This window comes from Dromiciops gliroides, chromosome 4, assembly GCF_019393635.1.
Source record: "Dromiciops gliroides isolate mDroGli1 chromosome 4, mDroGli1.pri, whole genome shotgun sequence".
NCBI lineage: Eukaryota > Metazoa > Chordata > Mammalia > Microbiotheria > Microbiotheriidae > Dromiciops > Dromiciops gliroides.
The window spans coordinates 384,264,383-384,276,300 of NC_057864.1; the positions used below are offsets into that span (position 1 = coordinate 384,264,383).

Sequence of the window (11,918 nt, forward strand, 5' to 3'; positions counted from 1 at the left end):
CACAGTAATGGCAATACTATACGATGATCAGTTGTGAATGACTCAACTATTCCCAGCAATACAATAATCCAAGGCAATTCCAAAGATGCATGATGAAAAATACAATCTACCTTCAAAAAAAGAACTGTTGGAGTCTGAATGGAGATAGAAGAATACTATTTACCACTTTCTGCATTGTTTTTCAATTTTTTCCTTTGGGTCTGTGTCTTCTTCTTTTTTTTTTTTTTAGTGAGGCAGTTGGGGTTAAGTAACTTGCCCAGGGTCACACAGCTAGTAAGTGTTAAGTGTCTGAGGCCGGATTTGAACTCAGGTACTCCTGACTCCAGGGCTGGTGCTCTATCCACTGTGCCACCTAGCTGCCCCAGGGTCTGTGTCTTCTTTCACAATATGACTAATATGGTAATATGTTCTGCATGATTGAACATGTATAACTATATCAAATTACTTGCTGTCTCAGTGAGGGGGCAAATGGGGGTGTGAGGAAATTTATAACTCAAAAATTTAAAAAAGAATGTTAAAAGTGTCTTTACATATAGTAGGGGAAAATAAAATATTATTTAGAAAAACTCTATCACCGTGTTATAAGGCTTTCACTCATATTAAAAGAAGTTCATGCATGAGGAAGCAAGTGGGGGAAGTATTTTTTAGGGGCAGGAGGGTCCTATCTGCCACTGAAATTACACTACATAGATGATTTCCTATTTACCTTTGTGTTAAGCTAGCCCTGCCTTTTATTGTCTTTCTGGGGTGACTTTATTTTGTTGGTGAATGGGTATGAGAATTTCTTCTCTTTGCCTCATGGAGGATGTGTTATTTCAGAGCTTAATTTATAAAATTTTCTCATTTACATGTTTCTCAGTGTCTTAAATAAGGGTGTGTGTGTTTATAATATTAATACAGTGGCTTCCTTCTGATTGAACTTTGAGAGTCTGCCCTAGGAAGCAGGCAATGCCAATGGAGCACTGAAGCAAAGCCCTCCCAAAGGCAAGAGACTGCTGCTCTTTCTCTTGCTCTTGGTTAAGGGAATTGTTCAAGTGAATAAAATGAAATTAAGAGCAGAGCTGATGAAATTCCAAGTGTCCTTTGGCCATTCCCCATCTCACCCTCCAACTTTCTTGCTGCCGACATTCTATTCTCCAATCTTATTTCATTTCCTTTGGCAAAGGCAGACAGGGGAGGTTTTTTTTCCTTCCCTCATCTCTGTGTAGGCAGTGGCACATTAACTGATGCTATCATGTCTCTGACTGCCAAAATATAACACTAATAACACTGTGTGCTCTCTGAACATAACACTCCTACTGTAATATCTTCCCTTGACAGACATAATTACTTGAATCATCCATGGGGGCCTCCTAATGAAACTTTCAGTGTTTGCTGTTGCTTTTGTTTCATTTAATTAGCTGTCTGCATGAGTGGTGCAGGAAAGACAGTTGTGCTCCCATACAAAAAAAGGAAAATGTCAATTTGTTTCTAGGGAAATTATGAATTTGGAGGTGCCTGAATTTGAGAAGGCATAGTCCAATCTGATGGTCCAAACCCCACAGTAGGGAGCCTTCAGGTGATAAAGCTAGAATTGTATAGGCCTGTCCTCCCTAGGTCAATGCTGTGTAGCTAACCACAGTAAGTGGTACAAAGCATGCAAAAATGACTCTGGATCAATGTCAACTCTAGCACAGTACAGGTTAAACCCAGGGGAAGTCAAACCTCACAGTCAATAGATCTGAGGTTTCTTTTTTTTTTTTTCTGGTGAGGCAATTGGGGTCAAGTGACTTGTCCAGGGTCACACAGCCAGTGAGTGTCAAGTGTCTGAGGCCAGACCCAAACTCAGGTCCTTCCGACTCCAGAGCCGGCGCTCCATCCACTTCGCCACCTAGCTGCCCCAGATCTGAGGTTTCTAAAGTGTTCTCAAATTAGTTCTTTGTGGTGAAGAGGTGAGTTTTTGTGTTCCCCAGACCTCATCTACTCTGCTTTGGATTACTCAACAATTGACATCTAGAACAAATTCAGCCTTTTCAGAATAGTCCAGACAGGGAATGACCTGGAGTAACCATTTCACCTTAAACCACTAATTTGAAAAACTAAACATGGTATAAAGGAAAGAGCTACACCCAGGGAATGTTGTGAAGTTCAAATGAGACAATGATATAAAGCATTTTGCAGACCTTAAAGTGCTATATAGATATTAGTTTTTATTATTACTGTTTACTAGCCTCCAGTCACCTGGCCTTCAGTCTGGTGATTACTTAATTCTTTTTTTTTTTTCTGAGTTTATGTTTTATTTCAAGAACTATAGATCACATGCTAAGTTGACAGCAGGTCCTTCAGCCAGGGAACTTGATGATGGACAAAGTATACACATACATACATACACACACACACATACTGGACTCCATTTATGTTGCTTTCACAGCTGGAGTTTTTTTAGACCTTGTCTTCAAGTAAAGTATGAGCAATGTGATTCCTCCATAAGTGGCCAGCACATAATTCTTTCTGCTATTAAGGATGTATGAATTGAAGTATTTCTTAAAACCAGTGAATTAATACTGACTGTCAGATTCTGGACCTGCCATAATTGAAATCCTGACTGTGGAATCCGCCGCCGCTGTCCTTCACTGTCCGCTGTGTTAAGGGCTAAAATTCTAGCTAGTCTGTCTAAAATATCCAATGAGTGGTCACCAATAAATTATAGGCTTTAGCAAGAGTTAGACTTTTAAGCATTTATTAAGGAGAATAAGAATTTGATAAAGAGAGAAAGGTCTAGATTTCTATCTATTAAAGGGAGAGCGCATTTCTAGCTCCCTTCTCTGCCAGAGTCCTCAGGAAAGAGTGCCAGATAGAGCACTAGTCCCTTCCTTCTTCCTCTCACTAGCCAACATCACTTCCTGATGCCAAAGAAAAGACTCCTGGTCTTGCCCTCAAAGACCTTCGCTTCATGGGCGGAACTCTTCTACAGAAAGTCTCCAGCAGGTGGCATCATTCCAATAGTTACAGCTGCCACTGACCCCAACCCCGACCAGCGATTACTTAATTCTTTATGCCTTCTATTGCACTACTGCTGAGTACAAACAATGATTATAGAGCAATACAAGGGTGTGTGGGTAGTGTTTAATAATTGGGCTCTCTGGGAAAAAATGTATACATGTGCACTTTTAAGTTTAATCTCCATTATTAGCACGTGTGTGTGTGTGTGTGTGTGTGAGAGAGAGAGAGAGAGAGAGAGAGAGAGAGAGAGCGTGTGCGTGTGTGAGCAGACAATCAACAAAACAATAAGTCAAGGCCTGATTTGTAGCTATTGTCAATTTCAGAGGTATAACTATTCCCACTGAAAATTTACCAAGTCGCATTTACTCACTAATTTAACACGTTAGCTCCCTGGTTAGAAATGATTTCAGCAGGGCAGCTAGATGGCACAGTGGATAGAGCACCAGCTCTGGAGTCAGGAGTACTTGAGTTCAAATCCCGCCTCAGACACTTAATAGTTACTAGCTGTTTGACCCTGGGCAAGTCGCTTAACCCCAATTGCCTCACTAAAAAAAAAAAAAAGAAAAGAAAAGAGAAATTATTCCAGCCCATTACTGCCTGTACCAATTCATGCAATTCACAGATGAAGCCAGACCAGCTTCTAATGGAGTAGGATAGTTGCTCAAGAGTCTGCATTCTAACAAAAGGTGTTTTCTTTGTATCCCTTCCTTCAATCTCTTGTCAACTTTGGGGAGCCTGTGTTATGGAAGACTGTCAATGGTCAAAAAACATTTATTAAGCAGTTACCACATGCCAGGCATTGTGCTAAGCACTAGGAAAAAGGGCAGTCCCATGAACTAATGATTTATGTGGGTGCAACTTTAAGTTGTTAATTATTTCAATTAGTTCTTTAGTTGACTCTCTAAGTATACCATCATATTGTCTGAAAAGAGTGATAAATTTGTTTCATCATTGCTTATTCTAGTTCTTTCCATTTATTTTTTCTTTTCTTATTGCTATAGCTAGCATTTCTAGAACAATAGTGATAATGGACATCCTTGCTTCACCCTGATCTTATTGGGGAAGCTTCTAACTTATCCCCATTACAGATAATGCTTGCTAATGATTTTATCTTTTTAAGGAAAACTCCATCTATTCCTATGCTTTTTAGTGTTTTAATAGGAATAAATGGTATATTTTGTCAAAAGCTTTTTGTACATCTATAGTGATAATCATATGATTTTGTTATTTTGTTATTGATATGGTCAATTATGCTGATAATTTTCCTAACATTTAACCAGCCCTGCATTCTTGGTATAAATGCTTTTTATATCAGGTTATCATGTATAATCCTTGAGATATATTGCTGTAATCTCCTAGCTAGTATTTCATTTTTTTTTTTTGCATCAATATTCATTAGTCTACAGAAATTGGTCTCTAGTTTTCTTTCTCTGTTTTAGCTCTTCCTGGCTTAGATATCAACACCATATTTGTGTTGAAAAAGGAATTTGGTAGAACTTCTTTGCCTGTTTTTCCAAATAGTTTATTAGTATTGGAATTAATTGTTCTTTAAATGTCTGGTAGAATTCACTTGTGAATCCATTTGGTCCTGTTGATTTTCCTTGGGGAGGTCATCAATGACTTGTTTAATTTCTTTGTTTAAGGTAATATTATTTAAGCTTCCATTTCCTATTCTGTTAATCTGGGCAATTTACATTTTTTAGTTGCTTGCCCAATTCATTAATTTGCTCTTTATTTTTATTGATGTAAGCATTTAAAGATATCAGTTTTCCCCTAAGTATTGCTTTGGCTGCATCCCATAAATTTTGGTATATTGTCTCATTGTTGTCACTTTTTAATGAAATTATTGATTATTTCTATGATTTGTTGGGGTTTTTTTACCCACTCATTCTTTAGGATTAGGTTATTTAATTTCCAATTATGTTTAATCTATGTTCCTACAACCCTTTGTTGGATGTAATTTTATTGCATTTTGAAATGAAAAGAATACATTTAATATTTTTGCTTTTCTGCACTTGGTTGTGAGGTTTTCAAGTCTTATCACATGGTCATTTTTTTGTAGGTGCCATGTACCATTGAGTAAAAAAATATTCTTTTCTATTCCTATCTAACTTTTTAGATCACATTTAACTTTTCTAAAATTCTATCCATCTTCTTAACTTCTTTCTTGTTTATTTTTTGACTAGGTTTATCTAGTTCTGAGAGAGGAAAGTTGAGGTCTGTCACTAGTATAGTTTTACTCCCCAATTCCTCCAGTAACTCATTTAACTTTTCCCTTAAGAATTTGGATGCTATACCATTAAATGCATATATATTTAGTATTGATATTTCTTCATTGTCTATGGTTACTTTTAGCAAAATATGGCTTCTCTATCTATCTCTTTTATTTAAATCTTTTTAAAAATTAAAATCTATTTTTGGTTTTGCCTTGTCTGAAATCATCATTGCCCCCCGCCCTGCTTTTTTCTACTTCAGCTGAAGCATAATAGATTTTACTCTGTGTATGTCTCTCTGCTTCAGGTGTGTTTCTTATAAACAGCATATTGCCAGATTCTAGTTTGTAATGTACTCTGCTATCCACTTCCATTTTATAGGCAAGTTCATCCCATACACATTCACAGTTATGATTACTATGTATTCACCTTCATTCTGTTTCCCCCACCCTCGTTTATCCTTCTGTCTTTCTTTTTTTACCCTGTCCCTCCTCAAAAATTTTTTGCTTCTGTCTACTGCCTCCCTCAATCCACCCTCCTTTCTGTCATTCCCCCCCCCATTATCCCCTTTCTTTCTTCCTTTCCTGTATGTTATTCCCTCTCTGAGCCAATTCTCATGCGAGAAAGGTTCAAGCACTGCATACCTTCCCATCTTCCTCTCCACTATGAAAGTTCTTCCTTTCATGCTTGTTTTATATGAGATAATATATCACATTCTACATCTCCCTTCTGCTTTTCCCAGTGCATCCCTTTTTCTTACTCCTTAATTTTATTTATTTTAAAATCATCTCATCATAGTCAACTCACTCCCATGCTTTCTCTATGCGTATACTCCTTCTAACAGCCCTAATAATGATAAAGTTCTTAGGAGTTATAAGTATCATCTTCCTATGTAGGAATGTAAACAGTTTAACCTTTTTGAATCCCTTATGATTTGTCATTCATGTTTACCTCTCTGTGCTTCTCTTGAGTTTTGTATTTGAAAGTCAAATTTTTTATTCAGCTCTGGTCTTTTCATTGGGAATGTTTGAAAGTCTTCCATTTCATTAAATTTTTACCCCCTGAAGAATTGTACTTCATTTTGCTGGATAGGTGATTATTGGTTGTAATCCTACCTCCTTTACCCTTCAGAATCTCATATTCCAAGCCTTCAGATCTTTTAATGTAGAAGTTGCTAAATCTTGTCTTATCCATACCATGGGTCCATTATATTTAAATTGTTTCTTCCTGGCTGCTTGTAATATTTTCTCCTTGCCCTGGGAGCTCTGACAGTTGTCTATGATATTCCTGGGAGTTTTCATTTTGGGATCTCTTTCAGCATGCTTTAAGATTTTCAAATCATTTTACATACATAAATGCAGGTGCATTAATCCTCACAACAACCCTATGAAATAGGTAATATTATTACCCCCATTTTATAGATGAGGAAAACTGAAGCTCAGCAATATTAAATGGACTGCCAAGAGTTACATTGTACCTGATCAGACAGCTTTATAAGCTGTTATTTTCTCTGGGTAAATTAGTATTAATTTATATAGCTCTTTAAATAGAAGTATGTTGGTAAATATTTAACAACCAGCTTTCTGAAAATGCATGGCACAATTTCAAGTTTATTCTTCATTATTAATGTTTTCTCTATTACTTTCTTGTCTGAACATTGAACAGAGTAATAAATCAAGCCCTGATTTATAGCATTTGCTGAATTCCGAGGTGTAAATGGTCACACTGAAAATTTAACAAGTTGGCCCCAGCATACCCCTCTCTGTAAGGTTTGTTAAACACTTTATAGTCATGTTCTTATTTTCTCTTCTCAACAGTCTTTTGAAGTATGTAATACCCAACAAACATCCAGGATAGTACCCCTCTGAATTATCCCCTTGACCTACAGGTATAGTTTGGAGTCCCTGGTGGTGAAGGACAGGAAGGAGAATGTCTATCCCAGGGTCAAGGTACTCTAGGGATTTGCCCTCCTAAAACTATAGCACATGAGCCCCACTGTATTGTTGTTTTCTCTGTAGTCAGCCATAGGATAGAATCATCTTAAAGGACAGATTCTTCACCACATGCCCATAACCTTTAATATATATATATATATATATATATATATATATATATATATATATATATATATATATATATATAAATAATTACTTCAACATAATTGTTTTTCTTTGTAATCAAATCCTAAGTATTTTATTTTATGCATTTAAAAACATTATTCTGGGAAGAGATCCATAGGCTTAATCAGACTACCAAGAAGTCCATGTCACAAAAAGGTTAAGATATTTACTAAATTGTCATATTAAGAAGAGCAGCAACACAACATTCCCACTGTAACCTGGGGCACACACTTCCAAAAATATACACAATGTTTGTGGGAAGAGTGTATGGCCATGGAATTTATAGGCAGAGAGAGAAAGGGATAAAGAATCATGTGTCCAAGGTATGGCATCATGGATAAGAAGAATCAACCTTTGAAGATGCAGGGTCACTCATGTCTTCTCATTACTCTTAGCTTTGTTCTCACTGTTTCTGCTGTATGCCCCTTCCCAACTTAGTTGTAGTCCTTACTGCATCCAACTTTGATCTTTGCCATGCCTGGTCTAATAAAGTAGTATCAAACCCAAATAGAGTAGTCATGGAAAAATTCCCATATTAGCTAGTTGTGAGAGCAAACAGTAAAAAAACCCCAAAACTTCAGATTAAGTAAATGTCAAAGAGGAAAAGAAAAAAAAATTTTAAATGTCCCATGACTACTCATGTATAACTTATTTTGAATTGTTGAGTTCTTGTGGGTAGGGGGTGGGAATGGAGGGGGGAAGAGAAACTGGAACACAAAGTTTTAAAAAAAATTGATGTTTAAATTTTGTTTTATAGACATTTTGGAAAATAAAATTCTATTCAAATAAAAACCAAACTCAAATAGAAATGAGGCCACTAAACCATATGTAAGTTTTCCTATAGGCTTCATATTGACTAAGAAAAATACATTCTGTGTTCTATTGTATCTTTATTTTATTAAATGTTTCCCATTTTGATTTTAATGTGGTTCAGGTCACATTAAGGAGTGTTCTGAACCATTTGCTGGCATGTTTGACACCTCTAGCCTAAGATATGTATATCCTTTTTTTTTTTTTTCCTGGAAAGATACAGAACTTTACTGTAGGTTCACTAGTCATCTCCTTGGTTCTATTCTCTTAGAATCTCAGCCAGACATTTTTTTGTCTCTCTCCTCTAACACCACAATTTGCCTCAGTTGCTGGGTACAATGTCTCCTATAGTCATCTATGTCTGCTGCAAGATGCAATTGCTGATTGGGGAAATTATGGGGAGAACCTTCCCCCTCTCCCATTCCTTGCTTACTACACTCCTTTATTGGAGTTGCCTATAACTTTTTTTTTTTAAACCAATCTCCTTGAGCAGGAGACAGGCAGGTACTTTTATTTTATTTTATTTTATTTTTTAGTGAGGCAATTGGGGTTAAGTGACTTGCCCAGGGTCACACAGCTAGTAAGTGTTAAGTGTCTGAGGCTGGATTTGAACTCAGGTACTCCTGAATCCAGGGCCGGTGCTCTATCCACTGCGCCACCTAGCTGCCCCTGCCTATAACTTTTTAAAGATCACCAAGGGTGTGGTTGATCATTCATCCACCAGAAGTTCCCCATGTGCCTTACTAGTCATCCTCAAATAGCCAAAGCCCTATAATTCTACCAAGTTTATTGAAGAACTTCTTCATACTTTGTAGTCAGGTTGGAGGAAAACGATGTGATCAGAGGTTGATCAATCTCCTTTATTATGTCTATACTGTATTATAGATGAGAAAAAAGGGAAGTTAAATAGGCCAGTGATATAGTTAATAAATGAGAGAACCAGGAATCAAGCCCAGGTCTCTTGATAACAAAATCCTATATTCTTTCCATGATACCATGATGCCTCTTTATAGTATAAAGGTAACAGTATGACTGAATTCCTCTGCCCTATTTCTATTTCTGGAATATGGAAGCTTTGGAGCATGTTATCTCTCACCATCTGTCCACACTCCAGTGAAATGACAAGAAATGATCGGAGGTAATAGGTTACCCTTGGTTTGGGCTTTTAAACTCCCTTTCCCACTCTGTGCTCCATCTACTGATTGGCAACAATGAGTGCCTGCAATCACACAGGCCTAGGTCATTTCTGAGAGACTTGTGAAGAAACAGGGCTGCGGGCAAACTGTCCCTAAGGAAGTAACTCCACTGGCTTCAAGTGGAAAGCCTCCCATGGATTCTGAGTGAGTCAATTGTGATGGCAAAAATCCCTTCCTGATTATTTTTCCTATTTTTCTTTTTATTAATCATCCTCAAGCATTTGGGAGACATGCTCTGTCTAATGATTCTAGTCATTATTCAAATGCCTCATACCTATGGTTCGTTTAATTATCTTAAACTAATTTGCAAATGTTACCTGGTGGGGAGTGGTTATGTCCTCATTTTTCAAACAGAGGAACCAAAGCACAAGATGCTAAATAACTTGCCAGAGGAAATGTTTTAAGTCAGTAGTGAAAACAGAAAGAGAATTCATACTCTGTTACCTAATGCTAGACCTTGTCTCTGCCTGTCTATACTGTTCTCAGGAAAAAAAAATGAAATTTGGTTTTAAGACAAACTTTCAGAGCCTTAAGAGATCAGTGTTGGAGATCTTTTGGTTTTATTTCCATTTTCTCTTTTTTTTTTTTTTTTGGTGAGGCAATTGGGGTCAAGTGACTTGCCTAGGGTCACACAACTAGTAAGTGTAAAGTGTCTGAGGCCAGGTTTGAACTCAGGTCCTCCTGAATCCAGGGCCAGTGCTCTATCCACTGTGCCACCTAGCTGCCCCTCATTTTTCTTTTAATATTTATTGAGTATTGATAGAGGAAACTAGGTAATTCAGTGGATAGAGCACTGGACCTGGAATCAGGAAAACCATAGTTCAAATGTGGCCTTACACACTTACTAGCTGTGTGACCTCGGGTAGCCTCTGTCTGTCTAATTTTTCTTATCTATAAAATAAATGTAATAAAAGCACCCACCTCCTATGGTGGTTGTGAAGATCAAATGAAATATTTGTAAAGTGTTTTGCGAAACTTAAAGTGCTATGCAAATACTAGCTATTGCTATTAATATTACAAATACCTACTTTGTATAGTCCATACCTGACAACTACAAATGGAAGAGATATTGGTGTCAACATGAGCACTCAGTGGTATTGCTAAATACAGAAGATGTTCTATTCACCTGACATTAGCAGAGCTGGCCTAATCTGTTATGATTCTTCTTGGGTTCTTCTCCTATGGTTAGTAAACTTGTATTCCCTTTAATTTTCCTAATCTTTTTTGAGGGGAGCGGGGTGGGATGGGGCAATGAGGGGAAGTGACTTGCCCAGGGTCACACAGCTAGTAAGTGTCAAGTGTCTGAGGCTGGATTTGAACTCAGGTCCTCCTGCATCCAGGGCTGGTACTTTATCCACTGCGCCACTTAGCTGCCCCCTATTTTCCTAGTCTTAATGATATTGAATCCCTGAATGGTTTTTTTTTTAATTTTTAAATTTTTTTTGGTGAGGCAATTGGGGTTAAGTGACTTGCCTAGGGTCACACAGCTAGTAAGCATTAGGTGTATGAGGCTAAATTTGAACTCAGGTCCTCCTGACTTCAGAGCTGGTGCTCTATCCACTGTGCCACCTAGCTGCCCCAAATCCCTGAATGTTTAAGGGGAAAAACCACTCTTCTGTCCTGGCCCTATTCTTCTTACCCTCTTACCCTCATTCAGCCAGACCCTACTTGGCCAATGTCCTATTCTGGCTCCTCTTGTCTTTTCCACTGGCCTCTTTGGAATTCCCATTCCATAATTAACAAAATCCCCTTCATTTTAGACCTTTTCCTCTCTTATTCCTTCCATTTTCTGATACTCAAAAAGTCTCAGCTTCCGCCATATGACACTATATTCCTGGTCATGTTTTCTAGTGCTGGTGACAATGATCCTTACAGATGGGGACCTTGATTCATGCTTTGCCAAGAGAATTGAGGTTATTTACTGTAAGCTCCTTCATCCTTGTTTCTCTGCATCTCAAAATCCTTTGATTGTTTTTGTTCTTCAGTTATTAAGTCAAGTATGACTCTTTATGATTCCATGGACCATACTGTGCATGGGGTTTTCTTGGCAAAAATACTGGAGTGTGGGGCAGCTTGGTGGCACAGGGGCAGCTAGGTGGTGCAGTGGATAAAATACCAGCCCTGGATTCAGGAGTACCTGAGTTCAAATCCGGCCTCAGACACTTGACACTTACTAACTGTGTGACCCTGGGCAAGTCACTGAACCCTCATAGCCCTGCCAAAAAAAAAAGTAAAAATAAAATACTGGAGTGCTTTGCCATTTCCTTCTCTAGTGGATTAAGGCAAACAGACCCACCCAAGGTTACAAAAATAGTAAGTGTCCAAGGCCAGATCTGAATTCACATATTCCTAACTCCAGGCCAAGTACTCTATCTACTGAGCCATCTAGTTGTCTATAATACCCTATTTCTCTCCTTTATTCCAGAGTCTCATGAAGAGGTAGCTCTTTTTCCTTAACAAGACCAAGCTTTCTCCATGTGCCCTTGCTATCATCACTTCTCACTTTCTCCATCAGATTGTCCCCATCATCATTCCCTCTTTCTTACTAATTTTTAATAGTTCTTTAACAACTCTTTCTTCCCTATCTGCCTATAAAC

The 11,918-nt window shown here is 37.8% G+C and overlaps 1 pseudogene; it reads right to left on the reverse strand.

Annotated features, from left to right (window-relative positions):
* Nucleotides 1-2,369: 2,369 nt before the first annotated feature.
* On the reverse strand, nt 2,370-2,570 carry LOC122752650 (annotated as a pseudogene).
* Between the last annotated feature and the right edge of the window lie 9,348 nt (nt 2,571-11,918).